General features: G+C 40.4%; 1 protein-coding gene across 2 annotated transcripts in view; it reads left to right on the top strand.

Moving 5' to 3' along the window:
- The window catches only part of ARHGAP15 (Rho GTPase activating protein 15), a 639,654-nt gene that overhangs the window by 579,540 nt on the left and 47,217 nt on the right, over positions 1 to 12,897 (top strand). The gene's annotated exons all lie outside the window — the stretch shown is intronic.

Raw genomic sequence — 12,897 nt, 5'->3', positions numbered from 1 at the left:
ATATGCTTCCAGACCTGTGTTTAAGCACGTGCAAACATGTGTATATGGTTGTTATTGTGTTAAAGTTAATCATTTTGCACATATTGTTATGCAATATTTTGCAACTCATGGACAGCCTTCCATTTCATTAAACAGACTTAAGTGATTCTCTCTAATGATGACATTGACATAGTATTCCATAGTATGGATAGTCCATAACTTGCTTAATCAGTTACTGCATTAGGGAACATGCTTTAACTCATCATATTAGTTTCTTTTCTATTTTACCCCAGAGGAGAACTTGTGTCAAAGTTCAGACTTTCCCTTATTGCCAGAATGTCCTCTCTTATCACCTCCACATAATGGCTCCAATGGGAAACCCATGTGGTTTAGTGAAAGGACCTTGGGTTTTAAGGAAATAGAAAAAGCGAGAGAGTCAAATCCTCATTTTATACCTTACTCCTCTTATGATCTCACGCACATAAAATCGGATTAAATAATATTGGCCATACCTTGTGGTTATGAGAATTAAATAAGATAATGCATATAAAATGCCTGGCACAAGGTAAGCATTCCTCAAATGTAAATTCTTTTCCCGTAGGATCCAGGCACACCATGAAAAGGGTTTCAGGTTACAAGTAAATACTGGAGTGCTTATCCCAGTAACTTTAACTGGACAAAGTCATAAATCATACCCATACTGCTACGTAATACCTAGTCTTGGAGATCTTGAGAAATATCCATTACTCAGTCTCAATTATTTCTTTTTTCCCCAACTGAACGAACAGCTATAAAATGAAGAAATGTAGAGTTAGCTAAATCCTCCTTTGAAAAAAACAAAACAGATGAAAATCCTTCCAATTAAAAATCTCAGAAGGATGAGAATCCTCCACCTTTATGCCACACTATCCCAGGAATAACAATTAATGCCTGATCATGTTTCTTATACCTAAATTAATTTCCCAATTCTGTTAGAACTTTCACTCAGTTCAGCAGAGATAGAAATAGATGTTTTAAACTAAGATTTAAGATCATATTATTATATCACCTTCGCAACATTCACATATGATTTTTTTTATTATAAATGGAAAGGAAAGCGTTATTTGCTAGGTTGCCAACCTTTCTTGAATGGTGTGACCATATTCCACCCTGCACTGATTTTAAAACTGGGTTTAATTATGCACAAGTGTGTGCACATGATTATATCTTATTAATCATTTTTTGCTAAGTTTTTGATAAACAGCCAATTGTGGCATGTCATCAAAGCCTGAGAAGACTAAATAGGAAGATTGTTTAACAGGAATTTAAAAATATTCATGTTTGAAAGAATCATTAGAATGTTTTCCTTAGCCTTGATGCATTTGGTAGTTCTTCAGAAAATCTACCATCAACACTTGTGTGTAGTGTTTATTTCAAATTGTTGCAAATATATATATTTTGAAGTTTGTTTAGTGAGGGTCAGGGAATGTAACGAAGTGCCAAAAATTCCACTTGACCTACGTACTCTATAGCCAACAGAATAGAACTCCAATTTTGCACCGCACTGAATTAAACATTCCCTTGAAAGAGAAACTACAAACTGAGAAAGCTTAATACGGCACAATTGGACTACAGGGTTGGTCCCAGTCCTGTCCTCAAAAGCCAGAAGTTTTAAAGGGTTGCGAATGCATTAGGCAGAAGATTACACAACAGCGGCGTAGGCTGAATAGTCTCAGAGTCCAGAGTCCTCATTCTTGATCAAACTCAAGGTCAAGTTCTATGCTTCTGCTGTGATAACATAAGACCAGAAATTCAGAATAAGCTATCATCTCAAAATGCCATCAACCAGAAACCTTTATTAATAGCCACTTTCACAAATTGACATTACAGTAATAAGTACCGTAAGGTCCTGTAGTACCTTCTGAGTCATCACATAAATGGCAAGTTCTATCTCTATAAAATATGTGTCAAATGCATTTTCCTTTAGCCTGCTTCTTTGGAAAGGCAGGGAGGCAAAGTGAAGATGAAGTTAATGAGGAAGGAGGACCTACAAAGATAAGGTTTAGTTACTGATGGGTAGTAGAACCAGGCAAAGGAGCTATATAAGCCATAGAGAACCACTGAAACTTTATCTATGGGACAATTGCATGATGTGCTCAATATTTATGAAAGTAGTCAGACAACAGAGTGTAAGGCAAACAAGATCGAAGGAGAAAAGACCCAGGAGGCCACCTGGGAGTTGTGTTTGGATTAGAGTGATGAACATCAAATGGAAAGAAATGGCTTAAACCTTGAGACTTTTCAAAGCAAAATTCCACACAATTTTTATTTCTGTCATTTCTTTATCCCCATATCCAGTCAGCCATGGAGATAAGTCTGAGGTTTCAATGCCGGGTGATTGTGACAGTAATAATAATAATAATAAAAGGCAAAAGGAGACACTGGTTAGAAGGAAACAAACTTTTTTCTATTTTGCAAAGGTAGAGAAAGAGGAAGATGAGATCATTGGAAACTAATTAAACAGGATGAATCCCATTTTGTTGGGTGTATATTAGATCAAGCCCTTTATATGCTGCCAGTTAGGATGTACCAACCAGCATGATTGGAAAGTCATATATGTAATATATTTCCAGAATGAAAATCTTTCAATTCTTCATGTCTTTTGAGCCAGTCATATTAAGTAATGGGGGAGGCAGTTTATGCAGGCAAAATGGTTTATAGTCGTATTTGCGCTGGTAGAAACTTGGAAGCACCCTAAGTGTTCAGTGATAGGGGAAGGTATATAGAATGTGACACATCGTATCAGCTTAGTAAAATGTAGTTCATGACTGATTGATTTTTTTTTTATTTGGAGATCTGTTATGTTTAAGTCAGGGATACAATATCTTATATACTCAAAGAGAGTGTAACCATAGATATATGGAAAATGTGTGCATCTGGAAAAGACTGCAAAAATTTTTGTTGAAATGTTAATATTTCATTCTTAGAGTCATTAAATTATGGGAGTTTTTTTTCGGCCATGTGTTGCTTTTTCTCTCCTAACAATGGTATAGAAGGCGACACTGAGGTTAAGAAAATAGGTGAAGTAGGGAACCAGGGTGGCTCAGTCAGTTAAGTGTCCGACTTTGGCTCAGGTCATGATCTCACGATTTGTGAGTTTGAGCCCCACATTGGGCTCTGTGCTGACAGCTCAGAGCCTGGAGCCTGCTTCGGATTCTGTGTCTGCCCCCCCCCCCTTTCTCTGTCCCTCCCCTGCTCGGATTCTGTCTCTTTCTCTCTCAAAAATAAATAAACAAACAATAAAAAAGAGTTTCATGCAGTAGCTATCACTTATTATGTACCTATCATTTATAACTTATTATTCTAGACAAATATTATACATAAATATATATATTATTTTTATAGTGAGAGAAATAGAAGATAATTTTTAATGAAATAAATATAGGAAGAACTGCAGAAGCTGGGTTGCCAAATTTCCTGGCTTTCAGAAAATTCTTTATCTCAACACAAAATCTTTTTCCAGAACCTACATCCCTCCCTGGTCTGACTCAGCCACTTTCCCCTAGTCCCATTGAGGCTGATTTTACCTGTTTGACAAACCATACGATACCCGACCCGCCAGTCCCTTGTGAACTGTTCAGCCAAACTCTACTCTGTCTGTGACTCTCCATCAACCTCATCTGCATCTTGCTCCATGTTCTTAGGAACACATCAAAGTGGGCACTTGCTAAGATCATCTACTCTACCTTAACTCTGAGGCAGGTATGATGAGGCTGGAGATAGACAGTTTTTCCCATGCTTCTTGTCCAGAGCCGCCCCTGTTACAGCAGTTTCCTCAAGATGGATCTCTTGCCTTGTAATCTTACTTAGCAGAATGATTCCCACAGTGAGAATTTTCTGCCAGACAGAACACCACACTGGCTTTATGGGTGCTGGTAAGTGAGATATTTTGAAGCTGGTAGAGCCTTATCCTGTGCCTCAAACACCCTGTATAAATAAACATTCCTAGAATCCTACCAACTACATATCTACCTGATATCTAGCACTGATCTTTTGAAGTTCTGGAATTCCTATTGCCATTACTACGAGTAAGGTGTTCTAGCTATTACTGAAGTCTTTTCCCACCTTGTTTTTATTTCCAGGATAAAAATAATACATGATGCTTAGAGAAAATAAATACAAAAGTATGTCTACCTACCAAGCTAAATTGAACTCGCCAGCCAGGTTAGCTTTGTGGCATGAATTTTGGAAGGCAAAACAATCTCAAATTTTTAAGTGGGGGAACACATTATAAAACACTTAATTCCCCTGTAGTATACATTGTTCAGAGAAACTCAAAATATCTTAGAAATGGGTGGCTTTTAGAGATGACTAATGAAATCATGTCATTCACTGAGTTTCAAAAATAGCTTTGGAAGAATATATTTGCTGCAGGCTTTAGATGCAAGTAAACATTTTTATAGGAGACTTGCACTTTGTAAAATAGGTTGAAAAGAAAACTAAAAAATCTTCCCTTTTGCATCGACTCTAAGAAAATCGCCCAGCTGTTCATAGAATTCCAAGGTGAAGGAATGATATGGCTGAATAGACAAATCTCATGGAAGCATGCCAGTTGAATGCCTCATTGAAAGGCGAAACTGTTGAGCTGTGGCTATTTTCTGAGAGTAAACTGATATTTAAAGCTTCTCTGTGGTCTTCATGGGTGTTAAATAAAATATTCTACAAAAGCATGTCAGAGGCAACTCCAATGATGATGGCCTAGAAATACAAGAGTTGTATGAGGATACATTGGTAAGGAAATAATTCATCCAGCGTGACTTTAAAATGGCATTGTGAGCATTTCTGATATTTTGGTATAAACAATGAGACTTGCCTAAAGAATGAACTTGAAAGCCCATGATCTCTTGCCCTTCTCTCTGGTCTTTAAGAGCAATGGCTGGTGAAGCTCTCTGCCTCCCGTCAGGCCTTTGAGTGCTCAGCTCTGGTGTGCTTTGGATCAGGCTATGTTTTTCTGTGCTGTCTCTGGCACTCCCCCCCTTTTTCTGTACACTTTGGTTGCTCACCCAACCATAATACCTGATAGCCAATGACTTGCAGGCCATGGGTATTTTTACTGGAAAATGAGGAACCTGTACAAATTGTTATTTTCTTTTTTCTCTCTTTTTTCTTTCCTTTTTTTTTTTTTCGTTTTCCTGAGGGACAAGGGCTGCAAGTCGTTTGAAATAAGCCAGAAGCCTAATAGCTCCTTTGCTTGTGTATTTGAAATGGCACCCTAATCACTTTGAAGAGCTAATGTACTTCCTATGGGCCCGAAATTTCTCAACTGGACTCCTGTGGCAGAATTTGGCCTGGTAGTTAAGAAAATTAATTACTCTGATCGTGAGGATGAAGCAATAGTTCCCAACTCCCTGTAGTAATCATTAAAATGTCATCTACTTAGGAGACATCTTGGCACAGGATTTATAAGGTTTGTGTGCTGGGGACTAAGGTTCAATGATCCTTCCAGTGGTGGATCCTTGTTTTGGAGGAAGGCTTTGGGAGATAAGGTTTTTAAGACAGGAGGGAAATTATTACTTTAGATCTTTTATTTTAACATTTGAATGGTGACATTACCCATTGAATAATAGGAAACAAAACAAAACCTAAAATGACTACTGTCCATCTACCACTGTCTTCCCTGTTGTCAGTGGTGGTCCACCTCATAGGGGTATTTTCTCATAAGAGGTAAATTTTGTAAGTTGCCCCATCCTTCTCCACTATGAATCTTGGCCTTTTAACTAATGGAAAGAACCAGGGATTTGGAATCAGAAGACATAGGCTCAAGTCCCAACCTCACCCTTTAGAAGCTGTACAACATTAAAGAAAATCTTTTAATGTCTCTAACTCTCCCTTTTGGTCATATGTGAAATAGGTCAAATAAATTCACACTTATTAAAATATTTATCAACTGTGAAATCCTGTCTATTCCTTTATGTCTTAAATGAGTGCCCTCTGTATCCCGGGCACTGGACTGGATCACAGGTTGGCAAAGTATGGCCCACCCTCAAGCTACATACAGCCTGTTGCCTGTTTTTGTCAATAAAGTTTTATTGGAACATACACACACCTATATGTTTGTGTATTGTCAAAGGCTGCTTTCGTGCTACAGTGGCAAGGGTTAATAGTTGTGACAAGTTGCACAAAGCCAAAAACATTTACACTTTGACCCTTCACAGAGAAAGTTTGCTGACCCCCTAAACTCAATACTAGGGGAATACATAGGACTCCTACCCTCACTTGTCCTGTAGTCTCCTGGGGTAGATAAATTGGTAAACAATTGCAATAAATATGGTGCAATACTGCAAGACACTGTGAGAGCACCAACCAGGAGTTGGAACTTAGCCTAGAGACACCAAAGAATGCCTCCCAGAGGAGATGGCACAGGCTGTCTTAAAGATGTCAGTTTGGCAGCCAGCAGGCCTACTACAAGCACAGAGAGAACTGTGGACAACGACGTGTGGTGTTGGAGACCTATGGTATGGCGAAGAAATAGTGAATCCTCTGACGTGATTGGAGGATTAGGAAGCATAAAAGAAGTAGCAGAACATAAGCCCAAGATGTAGTGAACTAGAGCTAAATTGCGAAGAACCTTTCACAGGCTTTCTTACGAAATTCGAAATTCATTTTGTAGACATGAGGTAAATCGTGGAAGGGTCAGAAGCAGGGAGATAAGGTCATGCGATTTCTATTTATAAAGATCACAGTCTTTAAGATAGCCTGTAGGAGGGCAAACTGGAGATAGTGAAACCAGGTAAGAGCCTGGGGCGAGGGTCAAAGATAGAGACCCCAAACTAAAGAGATGCTGGGGGAGGGGACAGGTAACAGGGGTGGATACAAGAGGCACAGAGAGGGTCGATTCAATAGGACGTACCCACCAAATGTATGCAAGAGGTAAGGAAGAAGGATTTCAGGATGGCACCCAGGTTTTGAACTAGCTGAGGGGTGATACCCTCAACTCACTAAAGGAAAAGACTAAAATTAGAGGCATGAAAGAAGTTGAAAATTGGGGGCTGTGATGTGATTGGTCATTCTTTATACCTCATTAGTGAATTCCATTCAAGGATAAGCAACATCTGCTGGGAATGCAGGAAAGGTGATTGGGATCTAGATACGAATTTGGGAATCATCATTTTAAAGGCGGCAATGGGGGTATGGTCACGAATACTGGCAAAGGACAGTATGGAGCCAAAAGGGAGCTGAGGACAGATTCCCAGGGGTGTCTAACATTGAAAGAGTGGTCAGAAGAAGACACTGGGAAAAGGATCTGAGAATGGCATGCCTGGTGATAGAAAACTTGGCAAGCACAGAGGTATTATATTTTGTGGCTCCAATTGTTACTCCTCCATAGGAAGCCTAGTAAATTCTCGTGGTAACAGAACATTAGGCAGAATTTCTGGTAATGACTAGCTATTGTTCTAATCCTTATTCTCTGGTTCCTGAGAAATCATCGGAATACATATAATAACCTAGCAGGAAAAAACTGTTATTCTATAGCATAATCAGGTCCTGAAAATATCGATGAAGATGGAAATTGTAAAGAACTGAACTCTGCCGTTGGTTCATAGTTTCCAGGAATTTGTGTCACTTTGATTCCTGTTATATCCCCAAAGCTTAGTACAGAGTCCCACATATCATAGATACTCAGTCATTTTCGTTGAACAGATGGAATCACATGACTTCATTGAGTGAGAAAATAATAATCGAATAGCTAGTAATGGTTCCAGTTAAGATCAAGTGGAATCTTGGAACTTTGATATGTAGTTCAGACTACAACCAGAGAATATTCCATTTTGAGGGGATTGGTTAGCAAGCGGTTCCTCTCAAGTTTCTGTCTCCTCACCTGATATTTATCTTTTCATCATCATGAAGAGAAAAGCAGCTCTAATTGCAAAAGAAGCAATATTAATATTAAGGTTTCATGTTAAGAGGCCCTGAGTACAATGAATGAGTAGTAAAAGAGGCTTCCCCTACTGAGGGAGCCTTGGTCAGGGACTCTGTGACCACCCGTCAGTACTGGAGCCTGTTAGATCAATCACTGCACTCCAGGGTGAGATGCCAGGGTTTCTGATTTCTTAATTGTCCGGTATTTGTAACAGATCTTGGAATAGAAAAACTTCGTTTCACATCTTCTGTCATTATTCCCACTGCTAAACTAAAGGCTATCATTCCTATTGCCTATCAACACAATCATCCGGTCCATCGTTGGTTCTAGATTCAGTACTGACTTCCTAACCACTTTGAATTATTTAGCATTAGGTGAAACAAACAAACAAAAATTATCTTGATTACAAAAGCTTGTCTTCTGTTATTAAGTATATAAAAATTTGATTCCCCTGTTTAATGGAGCAGAGACATAGCAAACTTCAAAGTAGAAGGGGGGAAAAATCAACCAGACCTCAAGTCACCTGATTTCCAGTCCACTAGACCACACTCTGCCTTCTTGCCAATACCAATACTCGATTATGTTTCCAGGGAAGAAGGAACGGTAAAACAAAAAGTGAGAAAGACCAGCCAACTATGATAGAGGCACAGGCCTATCACTTGAATCCCCCCCCCCTTTTTAATTGAACACCAGCTATAATCCCAGCTCTTTAAATAAAATTACCTAACTAATTAGTAAATTGACATTTATATAGGGGTTTTCTGGGTATCTGTTCTCTCTCTCTCTCTCTCTCTCTCTCCCTCAATCTCTCTCCCTTCCTCCCTCCCTCCTCCTTTTCTCCCTCCTCCCTCCCTCTAACACATTGCTTTCCACCCAAAAAGCACCAGGGAAAGTTTTATTTCTGGGATTCTTTCTAAAAACAAGCTTCAATTCCACATTCATTAATGCTGTGTGTGTGTGCGCGTGTGTGTGTATATGCACACTTAGAGAAAAGCACGTTTTTTTTAAAGGCAGTGATGGTTCTGCCTTTTACCACCTTCTTTCTCCTCTTTAAATGGAAAGCACTGAACCCAGATGCCCAACCACGGAAGATATTCTTCCAGAAGCAGCATCTGGCTTCCTGGCAAGCCCTTCAGGCGAGTTGTTTGGGGAGCTTTGCAGTTGTCTCTCGGTCTGTCACGTGTAGCAGATACCATGGCCTCTCTGGCTGGCATGTCCAGGCAGCTGCCAATTCCTTTCAGTTCACCTTTAATTCTGAGAACTAGTTTCCTCATTTTCATTTCTTACTGGACTTATTTTTCTCCCCACTGCCCGTAAGAATTCTAGGACAAGAGGGGCCCCTGGGTGGCTCAGTCGGTTAAGCGTCTGACTTCAGCTCAGGTCATGATCTCATGTCTCGTGGGTTCGAGCCCCGCATCGGGCTCTGTGCTGACACTCAGAGCCTGGAGGCTGCTTTGGATTCTGTGTCTTCCTTTTTCTTTGCCCCTCCCCTGCTTGCACTCTGTCTCTTTCTGTCTCTCGAAAATAATGAATAAACGTTAAAAAAAATTAAAAAAAAAAAAGAATTCTTGGACAAGATTGTTTTCTCGTTGCTGTCTGCCTGTCAACTTCCTTTGCTGGCCTCTGTCTTTTGAACCAGAATGAAATCCTCAGACACTTAGTCCTACATTAAAATAGGTTACTTTAAATAATATTTCTTAGCCATTTCTTGTCAGCATAGCTCCTTGTAAACTGTGGGGTTGTTCCCTGAAAAGAAAAGCAAACATTCCATCGGAGTAATTTATTCTGGTCTGTACACAAGACATGAAAGTGTTCTTGACATTTGTGTATTATTTAGTTAAATCATATTGGCTCCCACATCCTTGCCACACCACGAACAAAAGAGCAACACAGGACTGGAAAAGATGAGGCAACACAGCAGCATTTACAAACAGCACCTGCTTCCGGATACTAAATTTTTTAAAGTAGGTTCGTTTTTTTTTTTTTTTACCTGTTAATATGTATATATATATTTTTTACTTGTGAAGAATTCTGTAGGGTTTTTTATGGATAATTGTTGAGAACACAGAGTCCGATGGTAGCCCACGCACGAGGAAGCCGTGACAAGGTGCTGACAAGTCCGGCAGCAGTACCCAGAATGCAGAGGAGAAAGCAGAAATTAGAGCTGCAGGGTGACATCCAGGAATAGTTAACACGGGATAGCTGTACGTTCCCATGTTCTTGGGGTTTTTTTTTTCCTCATGCAAGAAAAAGTGCAGATTATATATGAGATTTCTGATCTCGAGATTGTATTGTCTGGGCTGAGAGAAGAGTGGACTTAACAGTGGACAGGAAGAAATCTCAGCCATTAATAACAATTGGTCTGTGGCCAGTGACAGACCCGACACACACTTGACTTTGAAGAGATACACAACGGAAATCATGGGCTTAACTGAAATGAGAGCGTCTGGGGAACAAGGACATGAATTGAGGGGCTGTCTGGATCAAGACATTGGGAAAATCTCCTTTGAGATCACCGACATGACAGTATAGCTCAAATTTAAGATTAGAATTCTTAAGTCTGTTTTATCTCTGCCTCAATGACATTTTTCGGTCTGTAATTTTTCCTCAGGTTAACTTGCTAATGTGTACAAAGGAAGTTGAATATACATGTGGAATTCAGAAACTTTATACCAAATGTTGCCCTTTGTGTAGAGATTACTGTGTCTCACTTCCAGTAATTTCTCCTCTTCTGTATCATATCCACATTCTTCTTAACCAGGCTATTTTCTCTTCCATTGTCCCCTTTCTTTTTTCTGCCTTTTCTCCCTACATCATCATCGTCCTCACTCTGAGAACTCTCTTCATCCTCGAGCACTGGCTGCCTACCATCAACCTCTCATTTATGAAGAACACAAATACACATCGAGTGACTATCATGATAGACGCTGAGCTGGAAATGAACACAATTTTACCAGGATAACAATCAGCCCCTAAGAGCAGGGGAACCTTATTCAGTTGTGATGTTTCACTTCTGCTCCATGAAGTCCACTCCCCTCAGCTGACTCTCACTCCCAACTTTCTGACGCCAGCCCCTCCACTTCTTAGGAGATTTGCAAACCAGCCTTTCTTTACAGGGATACTGTGAGTGTATTGATTGAGGAGACCTCTGTCCTTTTCTGTCTTATTTTCAAAGAGATAAGTAGAATACTTTGGGACAGAGCCACAGCAAGCAGTAGGCAAGTCATAGGTGCTGGCATTTTGGCACTAAAAACACTTACTTTTCCCTGCTGTCCATGAACTGACAATCAACATACACCTCTTAATAAATATTTTCCTTTCATCCATTTTGTTCACTCATTCATTCTTTTCACTCATTAATTAATTCTTTTATTTCCCATAGTGTTTGGGATGAGAAAAGATAAAAGAAATTACCTCTGCTCTACAGGAATTTTTATCTAATTAATTTGTGTCTCTGTGCTTGGACATCAAAACAAATTTTCTCACATAGTGAAAAGATATGCAAAGTAATGTTTTACCTAATCTGATTTTTTTCCCATTTGAACACTTTTTTTTTTTTTTGCCATCATTTCACATCCCAGAAAATTTCTTCTCTTAAAAACAACTCTTCTCCAATTAAAGCACAACTCTGTCCTCTTGGCTTTCTGCTCCCTCATCTTTTCCCACTTCTTTTTCACTTCCAGCTGCCATTCCAGGGTCGTAAGTGCCTCCCTGGTACTGACCTTTGAGTCAGCAGAAGGGGATTCCATTCATGCTCCCAGAGCCATATTTAGAGATGGAGATCCCCCAGAGAGATAGTGAGGTATTTTATGGGTGGTTTACATGCCCCACTATATTTTTCTAACCATCAAGAAAGGAGAAATAAAATGCATGCCCTGTTCTCTCTGGCCTCACTCTCTAGTCATATCGCACTGAAAATAACCAATTCCTAGAGTGCCAAGCTCTTAAAGTCATTCATACTTCCCTGGCAATGACAGGAATTTACCCTTCATCTTGGCAGAGGAAGGCCTATTTTATTCACCCCTCATCACATTCTTGCTATTCTCTGCCCGAGTTTCCCCTCCAACACCCTACAGTAGGCTAGGTAAGCCTAGAAGCAAGTGGCTACATAGGGAAATGAAAGAAATGTTCCTTGTCACATCCTAGTTATTTCTGATCCCAAAGTACTTCAATCCAAGAAATGGTAATATAGAAGAAAACAGGCATGCAGTTGTGTCCTGGGAGGAGGAGATAGCAGGGGCGGGGAGGAGATGGCCAGAGAGACGTTTTGTTCATCACGAACGCAGCCACCTGAAAAACACCAGCTAATTAGCAGTCTGTAGCCACACAACACAGCAGTTTAGTACAAGAAGTGAACAATACTTTACCTAATTGAAACTACAGTGCAGACTTAGGTAGACTGCATGCAATTACACAGATTGGAAGTCAGCCAGGACACTGAGGTTAACAATCCCTTCTCTCACAAAAAGCACCACGGGAACTCTAATGACCACAAGTGGTAAGGGCCGTTATCCTGCATCCCATCCAAAAGGCCTCACCTCTCACAGCCCAGACTCCATCAGAAGTGCTTTATGGTGTCAACTAATTGGCTGGGGAAAAGGGTGCCCTCTGTGGGCGCAGGTGCACCTTTCCCAGGAGACACGCTTATGAGTACTAGTGTGGAGGGGGCTTCAAATGAGAAGGGACATTTGGGTGGGTCACGTGGTAGACAGTGGGTGTTGTGAAGACTTCTCAGCCTGCTAGTTCAGCGGCCAGCACTACTACGGCCTAAGCATTCCAGAAAGTTCTAGGCCAGGATTTCTTAAACTTGAATGTGCTTACACATCAGGTCACCTGGAGATCTTGTTAAAAACGTAGATTCATGGGCGCCTGGGTGGCGCAGTCGGTTAGGCGTCCGACTTCAGCCAGGTCACGATCTCGCGGTCCGTGAGTTCGAGCCCCGCGTCAGGCTCTGGGCTGATGGCTCAGAGCCTGGAGCCTGTTTCCGATTCTGTGTCTCCCTCTCTCTCTGCCCCTCC

This window comes from Prionailurus viverrinus, chromosome C1 (genome assembly GCF_022837055.1).
Source record: "Prionailurus viverrinus isolate Anna chromosome C1, UM_Priviv_1.0, whole genome shotgun sequence".
NCBI lineage: Eukaryota > Metazoa > Chordata > Mammalia > Carnivora > Felidae > Prionailurus > Prionailurus viverrinus.
Note: the sequence above shows the minus strand (reverse complement) of the source record. Positions and strands in the feature narration are given on the sequence as shown.